Here is a 24,463-nt window from a genome sequence, read left to right as displayed (position 1 = left end):
ATACACTGTCTTACCCTGCTCTGCACATGCTCAGTTGCTCTCTATTTTTTGGCACTGTGCTGAATTTGTACAGGCCAATCTGCAGACAGACTAAAGGTTTACTCTGTTTTAGGGGCTCAGGGCTTCAGCAAAATGGCAGCCTCCAGCAAGAAGAAACACGAACAAAGCTGGAGGCAACTTACAGCACCCTCCAATTTTGGTAGTGTAAATATTAATGTGGAATGCATGTTCCTTGCTAAAGAACAATGTAAAGTTCCACTTTAAACCACATTTCTAAGAATCCCCCCCTCCAAAAAAAAGGCAACTCTTTTGAGATTTCCTGTCACAAGAGTTGCAAATCACAGACTACTGTTCAGCCTAACCTGTCTTTTGTACCACAAGTAGGCAAACTCTCATATCTGAGATTCATTGCTGAGCCCTGGGAATACAGGGAATTATTATTACATAGAAATGTTGAACATATGCACACCCTTTTTCTTTTTCCTGTCAGAAGTTTGACAGAATGAACACCACTTTTCAGCATAAATGGCCAGAGATTACATCAGTCGACGTGCGTAGCAGGAAATGAGTCAATGTATGGCAGCACGCTTACTGACCACACACACAGATGCAAGGGCCTGCAATGGCCAACAGCACCGCACACCAGTGGAAACATAGCCTCTGACTAGAGCACAGATAGTACATCATGGCTTATTCTAAACAATCTATGCATTATAATGAGAGGAGGAGAGGACACACAATGAGGTTGATTAACTAGACCACAACTAACGTGGACTGCAACAGTGAGGGGGGGGGGGGGCGGAGGTTTAGGGGCTCATGGAAGATTGCACAAGGAGGCAGAAAAACATAGAAACTTAGTAAGACATTATTTGGTGAAAAGTAGATTTCAGGACCATTGAGTAGTGGATGTGTATGGATTTTTTTTACAAAATAGGGATATCTTAAAAGCTACTTTTAAAAAAAATGCTCACACATATGATTCTTATAGGTCAGGCTTTATTTACATGGCAATAAAAAAATGTGTCTTCTAGTAGAAAATTTCCTGTGTAATGATTAGTGAAATACTTATGCCGCGTGCACACGACTGGACTTTGTGGCAGACTAGGTCCGTCAGGATCAGTCCGTCAGACAATTTGATCATGTGTGGACTAGTCCGACCGCTTTTTATTAAAAAAAAATCAGACGGACCTAGAAATAGAACATGTTTCAAATGTATCCGATGAACTGAAGTCCGACGGACTAAGAATCTGGAAAACTGTTCGACAAACAGACCAAATGCGATGCAAGGGCAGCTATTGGCTACTGGCTATTGAACTTCCTTGTTTAGTCCCGTTTACATCACGTTCAAAACTAAAGGACTTTTGAACGGACTTAGTCCGGTCGTGTGTGGCCAAGTCCGCTCGTTCAAAAAGTCTGTCGGACTTCCGCCGAAAGTTCAGTCGGGAAGACCGTCAGACCTAGTCCGTCCAAAAGTCTGGTCGTGTGTACACGGCATAACAGTACGTAAAGATGCATTTGTGTAGATAACTTTGTTTTTATGAGAATTTATTTTTACCCTTTGTTTAGACTTAATTTACGTGCCTACAAATGCGTATACATGCATTCATAGCCGTAGGCATGTAAAGTGCATGTTGTTAGATGCGGATTTTAGGATACTGTGTTACGGATCTTAAAGCAACATGTTTACGCGTGAATGGCTCTATTGAGAACAATGCAGCTGTGTTCAGATCTGTAGCTAAAAAACACTTGTATATGCATTTTGTATGGCCAGGTGAATGAAGCCTTAAGCCTGGTAAAGCCCAATGGCTTAAACAAAAAAAAAACTGACAGATCTGGTCGGAGCCACTGTACTAACAGGTTAACGTTAGTAGAGCGAACTCCCCTGCTGAGCTGTGGTTTTCTGACAGGGGTACAGCCCCCCCCCCCCCCCCCACCAGAACACTCTGGTCAGGGCTCTCTGCCATTGTGAGCCACTCGGCTGCTGGTTTCCCAGCATGCTCGTCCGACAGAAGACAGCCAAATGGACCGGCTGACATACACAAGGGCCAAATGTTTGATATTTTTTATTGAACTGGCCGATGTTTCTTGGAATCCAGCCTGTGTGTACTAGGTATTATAGTACATGTGTGTATGCTGTGTGCCCGAACCCTGATATAACCAGTATATAATATATTAGAGCTTGATTCGGCCTGTATATAACATATTAAAGCTTGATTTAGCCTGTATATACCATATTACAGCTTGATTTAGCCTGTATATACCATATTACAGCTTGATTTAGCCTGTATATACCATATTACAGCTTGATTTAGCCTGTATTTAACATATTATATTCTCCTGTAAAGTACACAGGCACTGCAAAGCACAAGCCAGTGCAAATGAATAGGGTGCAGTCCTTTGTTCTTCTTTTGAACAACTAGGTACAAAAGATGACTATACTGTAGACATAAGCCAGCTATATTCACATCTGGCCCTATCTAATCCTCAAAAAATGTATAATACTCACTTCACTGGAGAGTGTACACAGGAAAATGTACATACTTTACAACAAAAAAAAAATCACTAAGGGTTTCTTCTGAAATATGAGATTGTGTAAAGGTGGTGTTGATTTTATCAAAATGAAATCAGGCTGTTAGACTAAAATGTATATACGACTTCTGACTACATTTCTGACTTGGTAATCCTACTCTATGTTTTTTTACTGTTGGCTACTTGAATCAATGGAGTGGGTGGAGCTAGGAACGCCAACAATTCCTTAGGTAGTTTTGCCACATTGACACCAAATATAAAATACAAAAATGTTGTCTTTATATCATTACAGTAGCATGTAAAAATGCAGTAGAACAGATGAAATACCAGTTCAAGTAAACAAGTCATAAGTGTAGTTTTCCGTTGATTTAATACAGTCGTTATTTTGACAGTCATTTCTGAGATTTTATATATATATATATATATATATATATATATATATATATATATATATACACACACACATACATACACATATACACACACACACACACACACTATATTACTAAAAGTATTGTGACGCCTGCCTTTACACGCACATGAACTTTAATGCCATTCCAGTCTTAGTCCGTAGGGTTCAATATTGAGTTGGCCCACCCTTTGCAGCTTTAACAGCTTCAACTCTTCTGGGAAGGCCGTCCACAAGGTTTAGGAGTGCGTCTATGGGAATGTATGTTTGACCATTCTTCCAGAAGCGCATTTGTGAGGTCAGGCTTTGATGTTGCATGAGAAGGGCTGGCTTGCAGTCTCCCCTCTAATTCATTGCAATGGTTATCTATCGGGTTATGGTCAGGACTCTGTACAGGTCAGTCAACCCATACTCGCTTGCACGTATCTTTATGGACCTTGCTTTGTGCACTCATGTGCGGTCATGTTGGAATAGAAAATGCTCGGAATCAATGCTTACCAAACACGACATTAGCAGAAGGTGCCCAAAGGGTGGCACTCAAGAGCTGAAATTCCACGTAATATGTCACTACGTTCGTGTTTGTTGGCCGACAGTTGTGTGCCGTTTGTATGCAAGAAAAGTTCACGGCACACTCCGTTCTGACAAAAGTCTGACGCTTTGTCTGCGGAAAATCCGATTGTGTGTATGAGACTTTAGACTGCATCCCATCCATAAACTGGCAGATAGGCATGTTGTCAGTATATTATTTTTGGTCACATGTATTGCACCAAACAGTCTAATATAACATAGCCCTTAGAGTTTCCTGGAGGATTTGTATAGACCACTAAAACACAAGCTATTTCAATTGTGTACTTCAAATTAGTTTAACGACATTAACAAAAAATATCTTCATTACCCCAACCTCTGGGTTTCTGTGTGCCACTTCCCTTAGCTTCCTGTGCACTCCTCACTGCATATAGTAGTCACCTTGATACTCATCCTTGTCCCATAACTCCAAAGACCACTGAGCATATACACATTTGCACACTTCCGTGGTTACCTTTGCATATGGACCCAAGCAGTATCAGAGGATTCTCTGTTTCGCCAGAGAGTGCACGTTAAGCCTTGTACACACAATCGGATTTTCTGCAGACAAAGAGTTAGACTTTTGTCCGAAGGGTGTTGGCCATGAACTTGTCTTGCATGAAAACGGCACACAATTGTCGACCAACAAACATGAACCTAGTGACATACTACATGGCTTTTCAGCTCTTTAGCGCCACCCTTTGGGCACCTTCTGCTAATGTTGTGTTTAGTGACCATTGATTCCGAGCATGAGTGTTTGTACTTTGGACTTTTGTCTGACAAAGTTGTGTACTCAGAATCTGAAAATCTGACAAGAGATCACTGTCCGCGGAAAATTTATAAGCCTGGCATCCAACATTTGTCCATGGAAAATCCGACAACAATTGTCCGATGAAGCGTACAAACAGTCGGATCTTAGGTCAACAGTCTGTCAACACACAATTCCCATCTGAAAATCCAATTGTGTGTACGAAGCTTTAGGGTGGCTCCATGGATCCCTGGAAGACAGTGGTACCACCCACAAACCAGGCATCTGGGGCAGCAATTAATGGACCAGCTAAATTAAGAAGAAAGGCAAGATTTTGAAGAAGAAGCAGCAGCATACAAGATAAGTAATAAGGTAAGCTGTTGTAATCAATTTTTATATACTGTATTAGGGTTTATTAACCCCTGATTTTCAACAAATCACAGTGATTTAAAAAAATAAAAATAAATAAAAGAAATTAAAAACGACACCAGCAAAACAACTTTACTTCTGCATTTCAAACAGCAGGAAGTTAGATCTGAAGAAACACTTTCGGAAGCATAATCTACCCTGCATATATTTAATACACAACTACTTGTATTTATAAATTAAATTCGTTTTATCCCATGTAATCATCACAGTAAGGAATAGCTTCAAGTAGCACAACTACAAACCCAATAGACCAGCCTTACTCAATGAAGGTTCCGTGGTATCCCTGGGTTCCGTGGACACTAGAGGTTACTAGGTGATATTTGCGCAACATTTGCCTCCAAAGCTAGGCATACATGGGTTTTTTTTTTCCGATCAGCCAAAAAACTGAACATATTCTCTCATCCACACAAGCAAGGTGGTTAGAGGAATCTTCCCTGCTGTGTTATAGAATCCAGACAGGGGGGTCTCCTCCACTGTCTGAATACACTGATCAGTGCTGCAGCCAAAAGGCTGCAGCGCTGACCGAATTATCTTTTTTTCCCCAACAAGCCCATTTACGAGAAGTCGATCATAAAGCCGCGTACACACGGGCGGACTGTCTGGCCAACTAAGTCCGTCAGACAATCCGACGGACAGTCCGTCCTACTTTCGAATGAACGGACTTGACCACACACGATGAACAGACAGTCCGTCTAAAGCTTGCGCGATGACGTGTACAGCACGTACGACGGGACTAGAAATAGGAAGTCCAATACACAGCAATGCAACCTTTCGCCGTGTAAATCCTTTCTGAGCATGCGCCATACTTAGTCCGTCCAACTAGCCTACTCACGAGCGGACTGTCCGCTGAAACCAAAGTTGGACGGACAATATTACGGAAATTCCGAAATACTTAGTCCGCCAGACTGCACGCTGAAAAAGTCCGCTGAAGCCCACACACGAGCGGACTGTCCGCTGAAATGTGTTTCAGCGGACTAAGTTGGACAGACAGTCCACCCGTGTGTACACGGCCTTAGATCACCTTCTCATGAACATGAACAGCCAGAGATGGGTTGAAATTTCGACCCACTTATAGCCGACATTAGATTATTAACTACCGACAACAATGATCTTGTAAGGGAGGTTTCTACCCAATGACCGCGAATAGAAGGATAATTTCTTGCCAGTGACCATCACGCTATGAGCTGTAGATATATTAACCATTAGTAAGCATTTCCTGAGACTTGAAAGTTATTTCAGGGGTTCCTCAAGAAGCTGCTAGAAGAGAATTTAGCAATTTCTGCCTCCCAGATGAGAAACCACTGAGAACAGTCATCTTTTTGACCACCTGTGACCATGAACTATAGATAAAGTCATTATTAACAGGGGTTCTCTGAGACCCAAAGGTTATTTCAAGGGTTCCTCCGGCTGCCATAGACTTATCCGGCTCACATACTGACCAGATGAGACCTAACCTAGCTAAATGCTGACTTTAAGCTCAACTCTAATATGAATATTACAACAAGATCAGTAGACACGAGACAATTCCTTAGGAATGTTATAAGGTCTCATTTACACGGCTGTAAAACATTTTTTATTTACAAGCCTTTTTATTTTTTTTTAGACCTGAATGCAATTGCATTGTTTTCAATGGAGACATTCACACAAGTGTGTAAACATGCACAGTGTTCAGATCCATAACACAAAATCCAAAAATCTGCATCTGAGAACATATGCATATATGTATGCCAGTTAAAGTATTCGAAAAAAAATAAAAATAAAAACAGAACAATAGTACGCAAGTATTTACTGATCATTATACAGGAACTTTTGTGCTAGAAAAAAAACAAGCGTAATAAAATCAGTAACATTTTTACACTCATCTGAATGTAGCCTTACAATCCAAATCAGTAGGACAGAATAGCACATGGGATGTTGGCGGTTTACCGTCAACTCATTAAATCTTGTTTTCGTGTCAACAAGGCAAAGCCTGGGACTTTTATGAGCTCCTGTAACAGGTGCACCTAGATACTGTACATATATAAAAGCAGAAAGGAAAGCTGATCACTGGTACTCACTCTATTTCTGCTGCTTACAGAGTCCCCTCAGCTGCCGGGAGTAGCCAGGATAAAGCAAACCAAGGTGTGGATGAGTACACGTCCCACAGCAGTCCGGAAAATAGAATTCTTGCTGGATTTAAACAACAATAGGAGATAGGAATGCAGCAAGAGCACAGGCTGCTTCCCCTGAGCCGGTCACTAGAAGGAACTTCAGCTATCTAACTGGGGCTGGCTAGATTTTTTTTTTTAGCCTTTACTTCCTGGTGTGTATCTATTCGCTGGATTTGCATAGAGTTTTACAGTCTAGAGGGCAGAAACTTTTTAAACAAATGGAAAATAGTGTGGTGGTGCAATGGAACAGTTGCACTGTTCTGGGTAGGGCAGTGTATCTGATATTACATACAGTTTTTCTCTATGCACAAATCAATACAGGGTGATTCAGACAATTTCTGACAATTTACTGGTCACGTACATGCTGTTGGAAGACGCGTGACAAATTCACAAAGAGCGTACAACGCATTCATTACAAATATTGATACATGCGCCAAATATAGGTAGTTTATAGTAGAGACAATTTTATTGTTTGCCAGAATTGATAGGTATACCACGAGAATAGAAAATTGGAGTACAGGAAGACCTCTTCCATCTTGGTGTTAATTGTTTGGACTTGTTCTTCAGAGGTTGTAAAGTGACACAATAATAATATAATTCAATAAATAATAAATTATGTAGTTTAATAAATAATAAATAGCTGCAATATATGTTTATAAGTATATTATGGAATTTTACATAGAAATGTTTAAAATGGTTCTAACAACAGAAGTTTTTTTACCTTAATGCAGTGGTCTCCAAACTGTGGCCCGGGGGCCAAATGCGGCCCTTTGCCTGCTCTTATGCAGCCCTTGGGGGAATATTTCATCCTCTGACACCAACTATGGGGCATAATTCTCCCCACTGACACCAAAGCAAGGGCACAATTCCTCCCAATGAAACCAACAATGGGGCACAGTTTACCCAATTACACCAACGATGGAGCATTATTCCTCCCACTGACACCAAAGATGGGGCATTTGTTTGCACTCACTGATGCCAGGACATTTTCTGATTCCTGTGGCCACAGTCCAGCCCCCCCCCCCCCCCCCCACTCCCCCAAAGTCTGAAGGACAGTAAACTGGGTCCTTGTATAGAAAGTCTGGAGAACCCTGCCTTCCAGCTCCTCCCACAGCAACCCCCCCCCCCTTACCTGAGCCCAATCGCGATCCAGCGATGTGCCCAAGAGCAGTGGCTCTCTTTGCTCTCTCCCTCCTCCTAGGCTCAGAGACAATAATGGCTCCTGCTGCTGTAAATTGTAGCCACTGATGAGGCAGCAGGGCCAAGCACAGGGCACGGCTCGGGATAAAGCTTGCACAAGTGCCCTCATAGCAAGGAGTGCTGGTGGGGGGCGACCCAAGATAAGGATCAGTGCTGCTCTGTGCAATCAAAAAGTTGGTTTATTTCAGCAATTCAATTCAAAAAGTGAAACTCATAAATTATATACATGTAGCGCTGCCCTCGTCAGGGTGGCTGGTTAAATCAATACCCCACTGGTTTCTCTAACCCTGCAAGTCCTCTGCCACCTCTGACACCCTTGGTACAGGCATTTTCATTTTTTAAATGTTGGTAATAAAACAGATACACCAGAATTAATTGAAATCAATGAACTTGTTTACTGGGTGAAATAAGAATATTGGTAGTTCAACACTAGTTTACAATTTAGAATGATGTCACTTATAGAAACATTATCAATAACTGAGAGGCAACTGTATTCAGAGAATTTCTGAATGGAAGAGCAAAGCAACCTAAATCAATTGATTATGAATAAACAAAGAAGCAAATCTTCCTGTGTTGTACAAACTGCTGCTGGAATCGCCAAGATGTTGTCCTCCTAAAGATGTTGTCCCCCTAAAGATGTTGTAGAACTACAAGTAAAAGCAGGTGGCTAGAAAGTAGCGATGTCTGTATAAAGTGTCTATGAGGTTTGGCCAAGATTTTTGGCACTACAGATATTAGATGGTGGAGGATGCAATGGTGTCTATAACCAGGGGTCAAGTCCTGGGGAAAAAAGTGTGGGAACTCCCAGCCAAGATCCACTCGCTCACCAAAAAAATAAAATAATGATACGATCATATACAGGAACGCTTCAAAAGTGGTATTTTTCTTCCAATTTTCGTATTGTGTGTATGAAGCTTAACTGTTAGTACATTAAAAAAACAATCCTCAATAAACATAAATACGGTAATTCTCTGAATAATCAGCATTCATTCAATTGTGCTTCCATGCAAATGTGAACATCGTGTTCTGATCCTTATTGGGGAATGTTATTTTGTATATAGAGTGTTTATGTGGTGAGTTTACACTTTTCATTGAACAGAGTTTGCATAACACAGGGTTAAAAGGAAAGGTCATAAATGAACTGCACATTATCTGGACAGAATGCTTAGGGAGATAGTGATTTGTTCCTGCTTAGGAGATGTATGTTATCTTAGGGGGCTGAAAACTCTGCAGGGCTCCAACACACACTCGCTGCTATTCCAACCCTTCACATATTGCGACATAAACTTCCCTCCTGGCATTAAACTTTGCCAGGTATTGTGCCCAGCTTACCACCCCAAACTGATGTTCCTCTCTCAGCTCACCTCTCTCCCTGCATGTCCTGTGAGCAGAATAGCTGTGCTCCTCCTCTGGGTTCTCTCATCAATGGCACTGAAGATAGAGGAGGGGGGATTCAGCGGGACACACAGAGCAAGTATGCAGGAGACTGGGGGGGGGGGGATGAGGAGACAGAAAATCAGGAGGAGCCGGCGGGAGGAGCATCACGAGAGGTCTGACTAAATACAATCTCTTAGCAGCATTGACCTGATCTACCCGTCAGCTAGATGTGATTGACAGGTAGATCGAAGAGGAAGCTGTCATGGGGCCCCCTACTGGCAATGCCTGAATGGTCAGTCCACCCCTCATGTGGGGCACTTACTATTGCGAGCTGTGTCGGCAGCTGCTGGTGTAGCACCTGCCACACAGCTCGCATACTTTAAAGTCTTGCATGATACGGCTGCTAATGGGAACTGAGTTCCTGTTGTGGAAAAAGTACAAGAACTCCGTTCCCATGCGTTCCCGCAGGACTTGAGCCATGTCTATAAGGTTGGGCTATTGCCTGCTCCCCAGATTGGAACAAGATGAGCAGCCAAGGAGTGCTGCCCACAGGTGTCCCTCCGAATATCTGCTGGATGGGTCTGCTGGTGCAAGCCATGACTCAGCTGCAGCTCACACAGTCACAGAATCCCTGGACAGAGATCCACACCGGGGTCCCAAGAGAGCACGCAAGGCCTCAGACAAGGCCTCTTATTGCCACTCCCAGTAGTCTGTTCTTCCCCATCAGCCATCTCGATGTTGTAAAGTGCTGTGCAAACCGCTGGCACTATATAAATCCTGTGTAATAATAATAATAATAATCTTTAACAATTCTATCAATCTCAGCTATCCTCTATGAACTACAAAGCATCGCCCCTCTATGTAATGGAGATAAAGAGAAGGAAAGGTGTTTCAAGTCCAAAACAGGAGAGCAGCCTCTAGCAGAGAATTGTCACCTTAGGACAAGGAAGCGTGGTATTGGCAGAATCACCAGGTAAAAATAAAGTTAAAAACCTTAAAAAATGAATGCAACCACTACATCTAAGAACTGGTAATCTGCAATATATTATATGTTTGTTTATAGGTTTAGATATGGTTTAAATATAGATGCTACTCTAAAGTCTTAGTTTTAGACTCACTGATGAATCTGCTCCTGTACCAGATTGCAGCAATATAGTCTCATTCTAATAGTGATTATTCTCCTTTTCTCCATATTCTTACCTGGAAGTAGAAAATTAATTCAGAATAATCACTGATTTTTGAGATTGTTGGATGTTTTTTCAAATTTTTTCTCTACAAGATTATTCTTAGACCTCATGCACAGTGCTGCTCATAGAGGAGTTTGGTGGGGTTTTTTTTTCTGCCGATGCATGTTGGCCCACGTGTCCGTGCACACATACAGTATCTCACCAAAAAGAGTACACCCATCACATTTTTGTAAATATTTTATTATATCTTTTCATTCGACAATGCTGAAGAAATTACACTTTGCTACAATGTAAAGTAGTGAGCGTACAGCTTGTATAACAGTGTAAATTTGCTGTCCCCTCAAAATAACTCAACATGCAGCCATTAGTTTCTAGATTGCTGGCAACAAACGTCAGTACACCCCTAAGTGAAAATGTCTTAATTTGGGCACAATTAGCCATTTTCCCTCCCCAATCTCATGTGACTCGTTTGTGTTACAAGGTCTCAGGTATGAATGGGGAGCATGTGTTTTAAATTTGGTGTTATCGCTCTCACTCTCTCATATTGGTCACTGGAAGTTCAACATGGCACCTCATGGCAAAAAAACTCCCTGAGGCTCTGAAAAAAAGAATTGTTGCTCTACATAAAGATGGCCTAGGCTATAAGAAGATTGCCAAAACCCTAAACTGAGCTGCATCATGATGGCCAAGACCACACAGCGGTTTAACAGGACAGGTTCCACTTCCACTCAGGACAGGTTCCACTCAGAACAGGCCTCGCCATGGTTGACCAAAGAAGTTGAGTGCACATGCTCAGCGTCATATCCAGAGGTTGTCTTTGGGAAATAGACGTATGAGTGCTGCCAGCATTGCTGGAGAGGTTGAAGGGATTGAGGGGGTCAGCCTGTCAGTGCTCAGACCATACAGCGCACACTGCATCAAATTGGTCTGTATGGCTGTCGTCCCAGAAGGAAGCCTCTTCTAAAGATGATGCACAAGAAAGCCTGCAAACAGTTCACTTAAGACAAGCAGACTAAGGACATGGATTACTGGATTACTGGAACCATGTCCTGGGGTCTGATGAGACCACGATAAACCTATTTGGTTCAGATGGTGTCAAGCGTGTGTGGCGCAACCAGGTGAGGTGTACAAAGACAAGTGTGTCTTGCATACAGTCAAGCATAGTGGTGGGAGTGTCATGGTGTGAGTCCTTCCGATGCTGGGGACCTACAGTTCCAACATGATAACGACCCCAAACACACCTCCAATATGACCACTGCCTTGCTAAAGAAGCTGAGGGTAAAGGTGATGGACTAGCCAAGCATGACTCCAGCCCTAAACCCTATTGAGCATCTGTGGGGCATCCTCAAACAGAAGGTGGAGAAGCGCAAGGTCTCTATCAACCACCTGCTCCGTGATGTCATTATGGAGGAGTGGAAGAGGACTCCAGTGGCAACCTGTGAAGCTCTGATGAACTCCATGTGCAAGAGGGATAAGGCAGTGCCACACAATGGTGGCCACACAAAATATTGACACTTTGGGCCCAATTTGGACATTTTCACTTAGGGGCGTATTCACTTTTGTTGCCAGCGGTCTAGACATTAATGGCTGTGTGTTAAGTTATTTTGAGGGGACAGCAAATTTACACTGTTATACAAGATGTACACTCACTACTTTACATTGTAGCAAAGTGGAATTTCTTTAGAGTTCTCACATGAAAATATATAATAAAAATATTTACAAAAATGAGAGGGGTGTACTCACTTTTGCAAGATACTGTAGGTGTTTAAAGGCAGGAAAACAAACCCACAGTCCAGAAGCAGCAGAGTTTTGGCAGAAAAAAAGCTTGACGCACCTAAACGTGCCCAAGCGCTGGGCACATTTAGTGCTTAAATGTTAATTCATTTCAGTGGCCAGAATAAATTATTATTCTGCCCAATGAAATGAATTAATGCATACCTCCTAACCATCCCTCATCGCTGGATCAGCTGCAGTAGCAGAGAGAGGGCCAGGAACACTTCCAGTTCAGCAGCACAAACAGACCATCATTGAACTGGAAGGCATGTGAGATGAAAGGGAGCCCGGGGAGGAGCCTGGAGCCGAGTGAGATCAGGGGGGGGGGGGGCCCAAGGCCAGCAGAGGGCCCAGGAGGAGTGCGCATGGCACAGGTACTACCACTATTGAAGATTTCACCATACCATCTCTGCGCAAGGTAGGGCAAGCAAACTGCTTCTAGCTTTATGATGTCAGAATCTGGCTGTGAATAATTATTGTACCAGTCCTGTCATTATGCCATGCCCACAGTCTCTGAGCGTCTATCTCTTGTGCCATGCCCACAGCCTTTGTCCATCTCTTGTGCCATGTATGTAGTCTCTGCCCATCTCTCTCTTGTGCCATGTAGGCAGTCTCTGACCACCTCCCTCTTGTGCCATGTCTGCAGTCTCTTCCCATCTCTCTCTTGTGCCATATCGGCAGTCTCTGACCACCTCTCTCTTGTGTCATGCCCGTAGTCTCTGCCCATCTCTTGTGCCATGCCCATAGTCTCTGCCCATCTCTTGTGCCATGCCCGCAGTCTCTGCCCATCTCTTGTGCCATGCCCGCAGTCTCTGTCCATCTCTTGTGCCATGCCTGCAGTCTCTAACCATCCCTTGTGCCATGAGGGATGGGGGTTTGCATTGCGGAGGGGAGGGGGGTGGCAGGAGGATGGTTTGCCTAATTAGGCAAAAATCCTTGCACCAGCCCTGCTGAGGTCTGTGTAAGTGACAGAAAAGGGGGTGCATGCTTACAGTGAGACCCTTGCAGAGGAGGGGCCTACTTGTCCACGATGGAAAGCTCCACCCACTGATCGCTGGACTCGAGAGGAGAGTCAGCCTGCTGTCAGCCTGAAGGTACTTCCATGGCAGTCCAATGTGACCGGGGGGCACTCATTGGGGAGTGTAAAGAGTAAAGGGGGGAAAGATTGGGGGTGTAAGAGTACAGGGGATAGACTGGGGGGGTTTGTGCTAGGAGGGGGTGGGGGGATTTTGGTTCCCATGGTTCTCTGTCCTGACCCCTGTACCCTGCCCTACTGACACCCTTTCCTCCATCCTGCTCACCCCTGTACCCTGCTCTATTGACAACCAGTCCTCCATCCAGCTGACCCCTGCTATACTGAACCCCTGTACCCTGCTCTACTGACCCCCTGTCTTCTGTGCTGCTGACCCCTGTACCCTGCTCTACTGACCCCCTGTTTTCTGTTCTGCTGACCCCTGTACCCTGCCCTACTGACCTCCTGTCTTCCGTCCTGCTGACCTGTGTAACCTTCCCTACTGATCCCCTGTCTTTCACCCTACTGACATCCTGTCTTCTGTCCTACTGACCCCTTTACCTTGCCCTACTGACCCCTTTACCCTGTCCACCGTGTTCAAAATGCATTGCGCTTGCAATCTGCAACGGGTGTCAGTGTTAACGTAAAGGAGTTGTAAAATCAGAAGGTTTTTATCTTACTGCATTCTATGCAGTAAGATAAAAAAACCTTCTGTGTTTAGCAGCCTCTCCAGCACCCCCCTAATACTTACCTGAGCCCTCTCTCTGTCCAGCGATGTCCACGAAGCCCCGGGCTGTCCAGGACTCTCCCTCCCGATTGGTTGAGACACAGCAGTGGTGCTATTGGTTCTCGCTGCTGTCAAACAAAGTCAGTTAGCCAATCAGGAGAGGGGGGGCGGGGCCGAATGGCAGCTTTGTGTCTGAATGGACACATGGAGCTGCAGCTCGGCTCGGTTGCCCCCATATGCTGTGAGGGCAGTCGACAGGAGGGAGGGACCAGGAGCAGCGAAAAGGGACTCGAGAAGAGGAGGATCAGGGCTGCTCTGTGCAAAACCACTGGATTAGAGCAGATAAGTTTTTAAATAAAAAAAGAAAAAAACAAGACTTTACAATCACTTTAACAACACCCCAAATGCAGGTCAGACACGCAATGCATTTGCCTACATTAGGCCGCATGACACAGTAATAGCTTGCAATCCGGTTGCTGTGCATTTTGTAAATAGTGCATGCAGTACTTTTGGTGCTGTTCGGCCTAATTTCAGCTAAAATCGCACTGCACCCGAATCGCACTGTGAGATTCATGGTGTGAACCACTGTTCTGTCAAAATAGCCAATTCATCGAGATCTGCAATCACATCACTTCCAGTTACTGTAGTGTAAAGCATAAGTAATTGGAGATTTAGACGAGTTGCTGTTTTGACACAACACCGACAAGCGTGTACACTCCAGTACATGATATTATGAGTGGACATTGTTAGTCCGCCCGATACTAACCAACAACATGGCCGCCTCCAAGGTGGCAACAACTTTTTCCTCCTTAGCCGCTATTCTGTCAAAACAGCAATTCGTCTAAATCTCCAATTACTGATGCATTACAGCAACCAGAAGTGACATGATTGGAGATTTCGATGAATTGGCTATTTTTTGACAGAACACAGGTCCTAAGGGAAATGTATTGGCTACCTGCAGCTACTGTATATTTTGAGTTATTAGTGTAATATTTACCTAAAAGTAATTTTTTTTTTTAACGTTCACATTTTTACAGCCTTGCCAAACCCTATTTTTGTTATCAGGTTGAATATAGAGGTTGACAGATTAACCATTAGAGGGAATGCTCAATGGCTACTGCTATTACTCTTATCAGCTGTTCAGATAAGACATCAGCCATATAGAAAGTGCATTGGTTTTAATAGGTTGCCTACTATACAGGGGTTATTTACAAAGAGAGTAGAGAATTTTCACTTTGTGGTACTGACCCTCAATCTGTATTCACTGTAATCATCCAATCACAGGTAACTCAAAATATTTTTTTTTTTTTTTTTTAGTTCCTTTGCACAAGATTGGGTGTGGGCAAAGCCTTACCTAACTCACCAAGTTAGGCAAACAGTTACTTTGTATAGTGAAGTTTCTGTACACTTTTAGTAAAACAGTGATCTCATGACCTAAGGGGAAAAAGGATATTAAATGTACAAACAATATGATTATATAAGCCCTGTTTATATTCATGTGTGGTTCTTGATGTGCCCTACCTATAAAAAGAAGGGGGGGGGGGGGGTAAATATCTGGGTTTAGTATTACTTTAAGGGTGTAAAATGTATGCAGTTTTGGTAGCAGAAAAAAATACTCCAAATACTATGGATATATCTAATTATCTAAAAAAAAAAAAGAAAAAAAAAGAAAAGAAAAAACAAGAAAAAGGAGAAAGACGTGTTGTTCCAGTAATTACGGCAGACACGAAAATAAATTATTTTTTCCTTGGCTGACAAAATCCACCACATTACATTTTAAAGTGTTCCTAAGTAAATAGTAAAAAAAAAAGTTGGTTCTCACAACCTTTACTGCTAAAGATTTTAGTAAACACTATAGCTGTTTGCATTTCTTAGATTGTTTGGATTCTCAGAGATCCCGTAGTAATACAGTACTAGAATGATACAGTACTATACGCGTGGCCTTAAACAGACTGCAGTGTAACACATTTTAATAATATCAACTGTGCTAAAAGTGCCAATAATAAATAAAAAATCACAGCAATACCTACAAACCTAGTAATAAAATGCATACAAATAGAAAAACCATGTTGCGCTGTCAAGATATATACCAATACAAATAAAGTGCATGTCAAAAAGTGAATAAGTAATAAACACATAAATAGTGAAAGACATCAAATACACATAATAAAAAATATTATAGAAATTCAAACAGTTCATGTATAAGTCCCACAGGAGAAAAGTACAACAGCAAAGTCCTCCACGTGAGAAAGTACCTTCAATGAGAAAGAAAAAGGCAGCCCAGGATCATATATAAAAAATTCCTCTTCCAAATCACCTCTGTGCACCAAGCCACCAGTGACACTTAAAGGTTAGACCTCAATTTATAAGAGGTCTAACAACACTTGTAAGGAAAGATCCTGAGAATGGATGGATGGACGAAAGTTGAACCACCATTTCCATAGCCAGCTGCTTAAACCACCACTCCACAGCAGATCATATCAAGGAAATCCATCGATCAAACATAAGTCAAATAGCATAGGAGGAAGGGAAATCACTCATGGTGTAGTATTAAAAACACATATTTATTGTGAACTATAGTATCTACTCACATTTCATAAAACCAAATCAGCCTATCACAAATGCAGTATCCAGGACCCTGGTGTGCATGATGATGTCACCTCTGTATCTCTTTCCTACGCATTTCATCCAAAACGACTTTGTCGCAGGGGCTTTCGTCCATCTATGAATCCATTCTCCGGATCTTTCCTTACAAGTGTTGTTAGACCTCTTATAACTTGAGGATTTTCTGGTAAGCGGCTCTGGTGGTTTGGCGTACAGAGGTGATTTGGAAGAGGAATCTTTTATATATGATTCTGGGCTGCCTTTTTTTTTTTCATTGAAGGCACATGGAAGGCTTTGTTCTTGCACTTTTCTCCTGTGGGACTTATCCATGAACTGTTTGGATTTTCATAATATTCATTCACAGCATTATATATATATGATGCTTTTAACTATTAGTTAGACCCCTTTCACACCAGGGCGTTTTGCAGGCGCTATAGCGTTAGAAATAGCGCCTGCAATCCGACCTTAAAAAAGCTGCACCATTCTCTGTAGTGTGAAAGCCCTCGGGCTTTCACACTACAGCAGTGCGCTGGCAGGACGTCAGGGAAAAGTCCCGCCAGCAGCTTCTTTGGAGCGGTGAAGGAGCGGTGTGTTTACCGCTCCTCCACCGCTGCTCCCCATCAAAATCAATGGGGCAGCGCTGTAATACCGCCGGCAAAACACCAATATTGTGGCGTATTGCTGGCGGTTTTAACCCTTTCTCGGCCGCTAGCGGGAGGTAAAAGCGCCGCAAATCCAACGGCAAAACGCCGCTAAAAATAGCGGTGTTTTACCGCCGACGCTATGGGCGGCGTGGTGTGAAAGGGTCTTTATTTGTTTGTTATTGCACTTGAATTTTTAATTATTTATTCACTTTATGACTTGCACTTTATATGTATTGGTATATATCTTGATAGTACAACACAGATTTCCAATTCAAAACAGAATCACTAGGGTTTATGTTTAGCTGCGTTCAGTCTGCACAGGTGAATGAATGTCAAGCTGACTGCAGACAGATATGTATGAGTGTAAACGCACATGCAGTAGTTACCTGCATTTTGAGATGGATGGTCGCCACTGGATGCTGACATCTGTATCCTGGTGTGATCATCCATCCTTAGCCACAGGTAACTACAGCATGCGCATGTACCTGCAGACAGCCATAGACATACCTGGCTGCTGTCAGCTTGTCATACATTCACACAGGCAGAGCAGGCATAAATAGAAACAAACACCAGTAATTTCAGCTGCAAGTTCCTCTTTAAAATGGTTGTAAATCCTTACCTATACCCAGTGGAGTGACTGGCCTCAGATGATACACAGGAATTAAATTAATTCTCCTACATAAGGCTCCATGCACACTGGAGCTCAAAAAAGCTTTTTCTGGATGCTGGCAGAAAACGCTGGTTGAAAAATGCACTTTTAACAGCGTTTTGTACTAGTGTTTATGAGCGTTTTTTAGCATTAGCGTTTATGGGCGTTTTTAATAAAAATACACAGAGGACACTCCAAAAATCCCACAATGCATTCCCAAACTCCCACAATGCATTGAAAAAATAGAATGCCGAACACTAACTGACGCGCGTTTATGAGCATTCACACAGGAACAAAGCTGAGGCTGTCAATCCCCTGGAGCTCCCTCCCATATCACCATTTTCTCTTGGTGTCAGGAAAACTTGTCAGAAGTGACTTATGCTGACAGCAGAGGAAGGAAGAAGCAGATGGAAATAACACTTAATTGATAGGAAACACACTATAGAGGGCTTTGTCCATATTTCATGTCTGAGGTTTACAAGCAATTTAATGGCATGTTTGGCTTTCTATTCCATATTTACTGTTTTTTTTTTTTTTAACTATCTCCAAGAGTGTATTGAATACTGTTTTTCTTTAAAGCAGACATTTCACCTTCATACAGATTTTCTTGTAAGATTGCCAAATCATCATAAGATTTCACTTTTGCATAGAATTGCATAGTGGCACTTCACCAGGGGGCCAGGTTTCAAAGTCAGGAAGTGACAACTAGCTCCCAATGATGCTGAATCCAAGATGATGGTGCCAAAGAAGGGAAATATGAGGACAACTTTGGCTGCGAGGAAGACACTGCATTCTATGGACTAGTAGGTGTTTTCAGTTATAACATACAGGATAAACATTTATCATTGTGGGTAATTTAGATTTTTCACTTGTAGGAGTAAGGTTCCCTTTAATGTAGAGCTAAAGGCAAAAACATTTCCTGCCGCATCATGGCAGCATACACTCTGGGTTGTGACTCCACCTCCACAAACTGATAGGACCGCATAACTATAAGATGATTGATACGGCCCGCCCCAACATTCTCTTATTTTTCCTCACCTGTTGGGACCGCACGGATCAGCACCCCCTTACCGCTTCGCCCCAGCCAGGTTCTAGCCTCTCCTGGTTGGAAGTCCTTACCGGTACAGTCGCTAAATGAAGCTAAATGGAAGGAACCCCACTCTGGTGATCTCAGAGGTATGTTTCAAAACTCTCTCTGTGACCTTGGGAAAAGCCTTAAACAGGCTTAAAACTGCTTCAAGTTGTCCTCAGCTATCTTCATTCGAGTCTTAAATAGACTCGGGTGTCGCCTCCTATTCATCATGATAAGCCTTAAACAGGCTTTGCAACATGCTATTGAGCACTCTGGCATATAAGCCTTAAACAGGCTTGGTCATAATGCAGTGGTCTCCATTCTATCTGTTCCCTGTGTACCTGGTTTTGTTTCCTTCTTTCCCCATTTGTGTTGGGCGTTCTGCTGGGCGCTGTAGTCCTTCCAGGGTCACTGGGAGGTGTGCTGAGCGTCCCAGCGCTTCCGCGCATGCACAGTACGATTGCTCTGGGTAGTCTGTTAGTTTTGCCAGTATCTAAGATGGCGCCGGCTGCCACACGGCCCTACTGCACATGTGCGAGCGGGGCTTGGTCATAATGCAGTGGTCTCCATTCTATCTGTTCCCTGTGTACCTGTTTTTGTTTCCTTCTTTCCCCATTTGTGTTGGGCATTCTGCTGGGCGCTGTAGTCCTTCCAGGGTCGCTGGGACATGTGCTGAGCGTCCCAGCGCTTCCGCGCATGCACAGTAAGATTGCTCTGGGTAGTCTGTTAGTTTTGCCAGTATCTAAGATGGCGCCGGCTGCCACACGGCCCTACTGCACATGTGCGAGCGGGGCGTGACCTCGGCGGCCAATTTAAAAAGCTGACTAAAGCGGCATTGCACTTGGTGTCCAGAGCCTAGATTGCGGTAGTTACTTTTCCTGCCTTTCATCTTTCAAGATCTTCATTCACCATACTGAGGTAAGTGGTTGATTATTACTGTATCAATGTATTTTTTTGCCTTTACTGCTGCATTTCCTCTTTTTCTGTTCCTCTACATGCCAATTGTTTGTACTGTGTATTAGGGATGAGCTTCGTGTTCGAGTCGAACATACGTTCGACTTGAACATCGGTTGTTCGCCCGTTCGGCGAATTCCGAACGTTATGGGCCGTTCGCACCAAATTCGTGTGGCGCTCACGGCCCACAACGCATTGCGTCATCGCAGTGCATTGCTGGCTCATGATTGGCCAAGCATGCACTGTGACCCCGCATGCTTGGCCAATCACTGCACCAGCAGCGAGGAGAGCCATGATTGGCCACAGGCAGGATGCCTGTAGCCAATCATAGCTCCGGCTGTGTAGTACACACCCCACACTATATAAGGCCACCAGCGCGGCGGCCTAGTGTAGTGTGTTGGCGTCTGAAGCAGTTAGTGGGTGTTCTGTGTACCTTCAACACAGTACACACCGATCGTTTTCGGCCGATTTTCTATCTTGCTGTTGTGTAGTGGTTGTTGTCTGCGTGCCCTGACCGCAGTATACACCGCTATATTCACCTCACCTATATAGCTAGTGATCTATCTTTTATAATAGAGCTTGCAGTCAGTAGTGTTAGGAGCTTGTGCGTGCTGTCTGCGTGCTCTGTACCCAGTACACACACCGCTATATCCACCTACATAGCTCTTCTCTATTTGAGCCTACTTGCCATCTGCAGGAGTTATTGGAAGTTGTGTGTGCCTCCAGCACAGCACAGTATACATCTGTACATCCCCTTTATCTCTGGTGTTCTATAAAAAAGGCATCTGCAGGAGTTAGTGGGTTTTTTGTGCCTCCAGCACAATATACACCTGTATCTACCCTTTATTGCTGTTCTCTAATAGAGCCATCTGCAGGGCTTAGTGGGTGTTGTGTGACTCAATTACAGTATACCCCTTTATCTCTGGTGTTCTATAATAAAGGCATCTGCAGGCGTTAGTGGGTGTTGTGTGACTCCAGCACAATATACACCTGTATCTACCGTTTATTACTGTTCTCTAATAGAGCCATCTGCAGGGCTTAGTGGGTGTTGTGTGACTCCATTACACTGCTGTTTTACCCAACTCCCTTCAGGCCATTACCATGTCTGGAAGGCCAGCAAGGAGAGGCAGACAGGCGCAAGCCGATAAAAGAGGGCAAGCAGGCTCTGTGTCTAGAGACAACAGTGCTGGTCGTGGACGCGGTGCATTGTCATCAGCACGTGGCCATGGGACACGCTTGTCCTTCTTTTCGGCAGCTGGACATGTTGAACCGCAACATGCCAACGACTTGGTAGAGTGGATGACCAAGCCCTCTTCATCCTCCTCATCCTCTCTCACCCAGTCTCAGGGTACTAGCAAAGCAGCTGCCAACGCATCGTCTTCCCTCCTCTCAATGTCATCATCAGTGACTCCTTCCCTAGACCCACCACGTCCTCCTGAGGAGTCTCCTGAACTCTTTGAGCACAGTGTTGGGTACATGCTCCAGGAGGATGCCCAGTGTTTTGTGGGCTCTGATGATGACACTCAGCTAGAGGAAGGCAGTAGCATGAGCGCAGAGAGAGGGGATGCTCAAGAAGGACAGCAATCTGGCAGTCATGTTCCACAAGCTGCAGCATACTGCCAGGTTTGCTACAGTGATGAAGAGGGAGGGGATGATGAGGGCACTGACTCCACGTGGGTGCCTGGAAGGAGAGAGGAGGAGGAGGAGCAGGAGGAGGAGGGCAGGAAAGTCTGTGTGCATTTCCGCCGATCATTTAATGCCTGTGCTCGGCTGGCTGAGCTCCAAAAGGAGTTGAACCTGCCCAAGAACCGCCTTATATGTGACATGCCCACCAGGTGGAACTCAACGTTGGCCATGCTGCAGCGGCTGCACACGCAGCAGAGGGTCATCAATGAGTACCTGTGCGACTACAGCACCAGGACAGGGTCAGGGGAGCTCGGTTTTTTCTCACCACACCAGTGGGGCATGATCAGGGATGCATGCACTGTCCTGTCACCATTTGAGGAGGCCACAAGGATGGTGAGCAGTGACAGTGGATGCATCAGTGACACTGTACCTCTTGTCCACCTCTTGGAGCATACGCTGCATGGAATAATGGACAGGGCACTTGAGGCAGAACAGAGGCAGGAAGAGGAGGACTTCCTTGCCTCTCAAGGCCCCCTTTATCCAGACAGTGTTCCTGCTGTGCCACCCATCACACAGGAAGAGGATGAGGAGGAGGAAGAGGAGGAGGAGGATGATTGTGTCAGCATGGAGGTGGAGGCTGGCACTCAGCATCAGCAGCAGCAGCAGTCTTGTAGGGATGATTTACAGTCCCAAGAAACACGTGGACTTGTACGTGGCTGGGAGGAGGTAGCTGCGGATCATGTTGTCCTTAGTGACCCAGAGGACTCCGGACCGAATGCCTCAGCTAACCTATGCTGCATGGCCTCCCTGATCCTGCAAAGCCTGCGGAAGGATCCTCGTATTCTTCGGATCAAGGAGAGGGACCATTACTGGCTGGCCACTCTCCTTGATCCACGGTACAAGGGTAAGGTTTCCGACCTTATCTTGCCATCGCAGAGGGAGCAGAGGATGAGACATCTCCGGGAGGCCTTGCAGAAAGGTCTGTGCAATGCGTTCCCAGAGACTGGGAGGTTACAAACTCCTGGTCCTGGACAACGTGTTGCTGAGGCATCGGTCAGAAGGAGCGGTGGAGAAGGTGGCCGTCTGACTGATGCTTTCAGACAATTTTTTAGTCCGCATCCCCAAGGTATGATCGGTTCCAGCACCCATCGCCAGCGTCTGATTTACATGGTGCAGGAATACCTAGGGGCAAGGTCAGACTTGGACACCTTTCCCACCGAAAATCCTCTGGCTTACTGGGTCTTGAGGATGGATCACTGGCCAGAGCTTGCACAGTATGCAATTGAGCTACTGGCCTGTCCTGCATCCAGTGTTCTTTCGGAACTCACCTTCAGTGCTGCTGGTGGCTTTACCGATCACAGGGTGCGCCTGTCCACCGAATCAGTTGATCGACTGACCTTCATCAAGATGAATCAGTCTTGGATCACCCACAGCTACCAAGCACCTGAAGCTGATGTAACAGAATAATTTTTTTTGAAATATCACATCCCTTCAAGACTGCCTATGCTGATGCTGAGTGACTGTCCTGTTATGTTGATTGTCTATCCTCTTCCTCCTCCGCTGATATGTTGGAAGAACATTTCTGATTCTGGGTGATGCCATCAGCCCAATTTTTCTGCCCCTGTTTAACAGGGGCGTTTAAGTACAATTTTTGATGCAATGCTTTGCAGCAGGGCTAATTCCTGCAATAAAACAAGAGTATATGGCAGGGGTTGTAGTGTTGTGGCACCAGCACTAGTGCCTAAGGCCCAATTTTTCTGCCCCTGTTTAACAGGGACATGTAATTACAATTCTTGATATAATATTTCACAGGAGGGCCCCTTCCTGTGCCCACCCAGAGTAACTGTGAGGACTTATAGTGTTGTGGCACCAGCACCACAACCACCAAAGGTCCATTTTTCTACCACTGTTCAACAATGGCATGTAATTACAATTCTTGATATAATCGTTCACAGCAGGGCGCTCCAGCGCCCACCAAGAGTCACTTTGAGGGCTTACAATGTTGTCGCAAAACCAACACCTTGGTCCGCCATTTCTGCAGAGCATATAGGGCAGGCCCCTACTTTCAAACATCCAACTTACAAACATCTCCTACTTGCAAATGGAAGGAGACAACAGCAAGTGAGATGAAAAAAGATGGACGACAAAACAAATTATACAGGGGTGATAACCCTTCCCTATGTTTTCCAAAAAGCTTAAAAATAGTTTTTTTGACTGGAGCTACACTTTAAAAATGTACCAGTTGAAAATTACAAACAGATTCAACTTAACACAACAAACCTACACAGTCCCTGTCTTGTTTGCACCGCCTGTATACTGCTGTTCTGAGTATATAGGGCCTGGGGGCCACACGCATTTCCTTTTTTTAATATGGGTACAGGGTTCCCCTTAATATGCGTACAAGACCCAAATAGGCTGGTAATGGGCAGGGAGGGCTACCCATGCCATTTTTCTCACTGATTTTCAACCATACTGCAGGAACCAGATATAACATTAAAACCGCAAGCAGTTTTAAATGGTGTTATTTCCGTTTAATGTCATTTTGTGCAGGGACTGTTCTAAACAAGGAAAACACGTGGCACTTCACAGGCATACTACAGACACCCCCCAGGCACCATATTTAAAGGAATATTTCACTTTTTTTTTTTCACTTTAATCGTCATTAAAATCAGTGCTCCCGCCAAAATGGCAGTTTGTAAAACTTTTTTTTGCATTGACCCATGTCCCCTGGGGCAGGAGCCAGGTCCCCAAACCCTTTTTAGGACAGTATCTTGCATATTAGCCGTTAAAATTAGCACTTTTAATTTCG

The 24,463-nt window shown here is 44.2% G+C and overlaps 1 protein-coding gene across 2 annotated transcripts in view; it reads right to left on the bottom strand.

The window, feature by feature from the left end:
• Nucleotides 1-6,950, bottom strand: part of LYN (LYN proto-oncogene, Src family tyrosine kinase) — a 140,005-nt gene extending 133,055 nt beyond the window's left edge. For both annotated transcript variants that reach the window (XM_077492711.1, XM_077492713.1), the window contains exon 1: nt 6,737-6,950. The gene's annotated coding sequence lies outside the window, so the exon portion shown is untranslated. The remainder of the gene's footprint in view (nt 1-6,736) is intronic.
• Nucleotides 6,951-24,463: the final 17,513 nt, after the last annotated feature.

The sequence above is a fragment of the Lithobates pipiens genome, unplaced genomic scaffold (assembly GCF_037356315.1).
Source record: "Lithobates pipiens isolate NorthernLeopardFrog02 unplaced genomic scaffold, aLitPip1_a1.2 Scaffold_19, whole genome shotgun sequence".
Lineage (NCBI taxonomy): Eukaryota > Metazoa > Chordata > Amphibia > Anura > Ranidae > Lithobates > Lithobates pipiens.
This window is presented reverse-complemented; position numbering and strand designations above follow the sequence as displayed.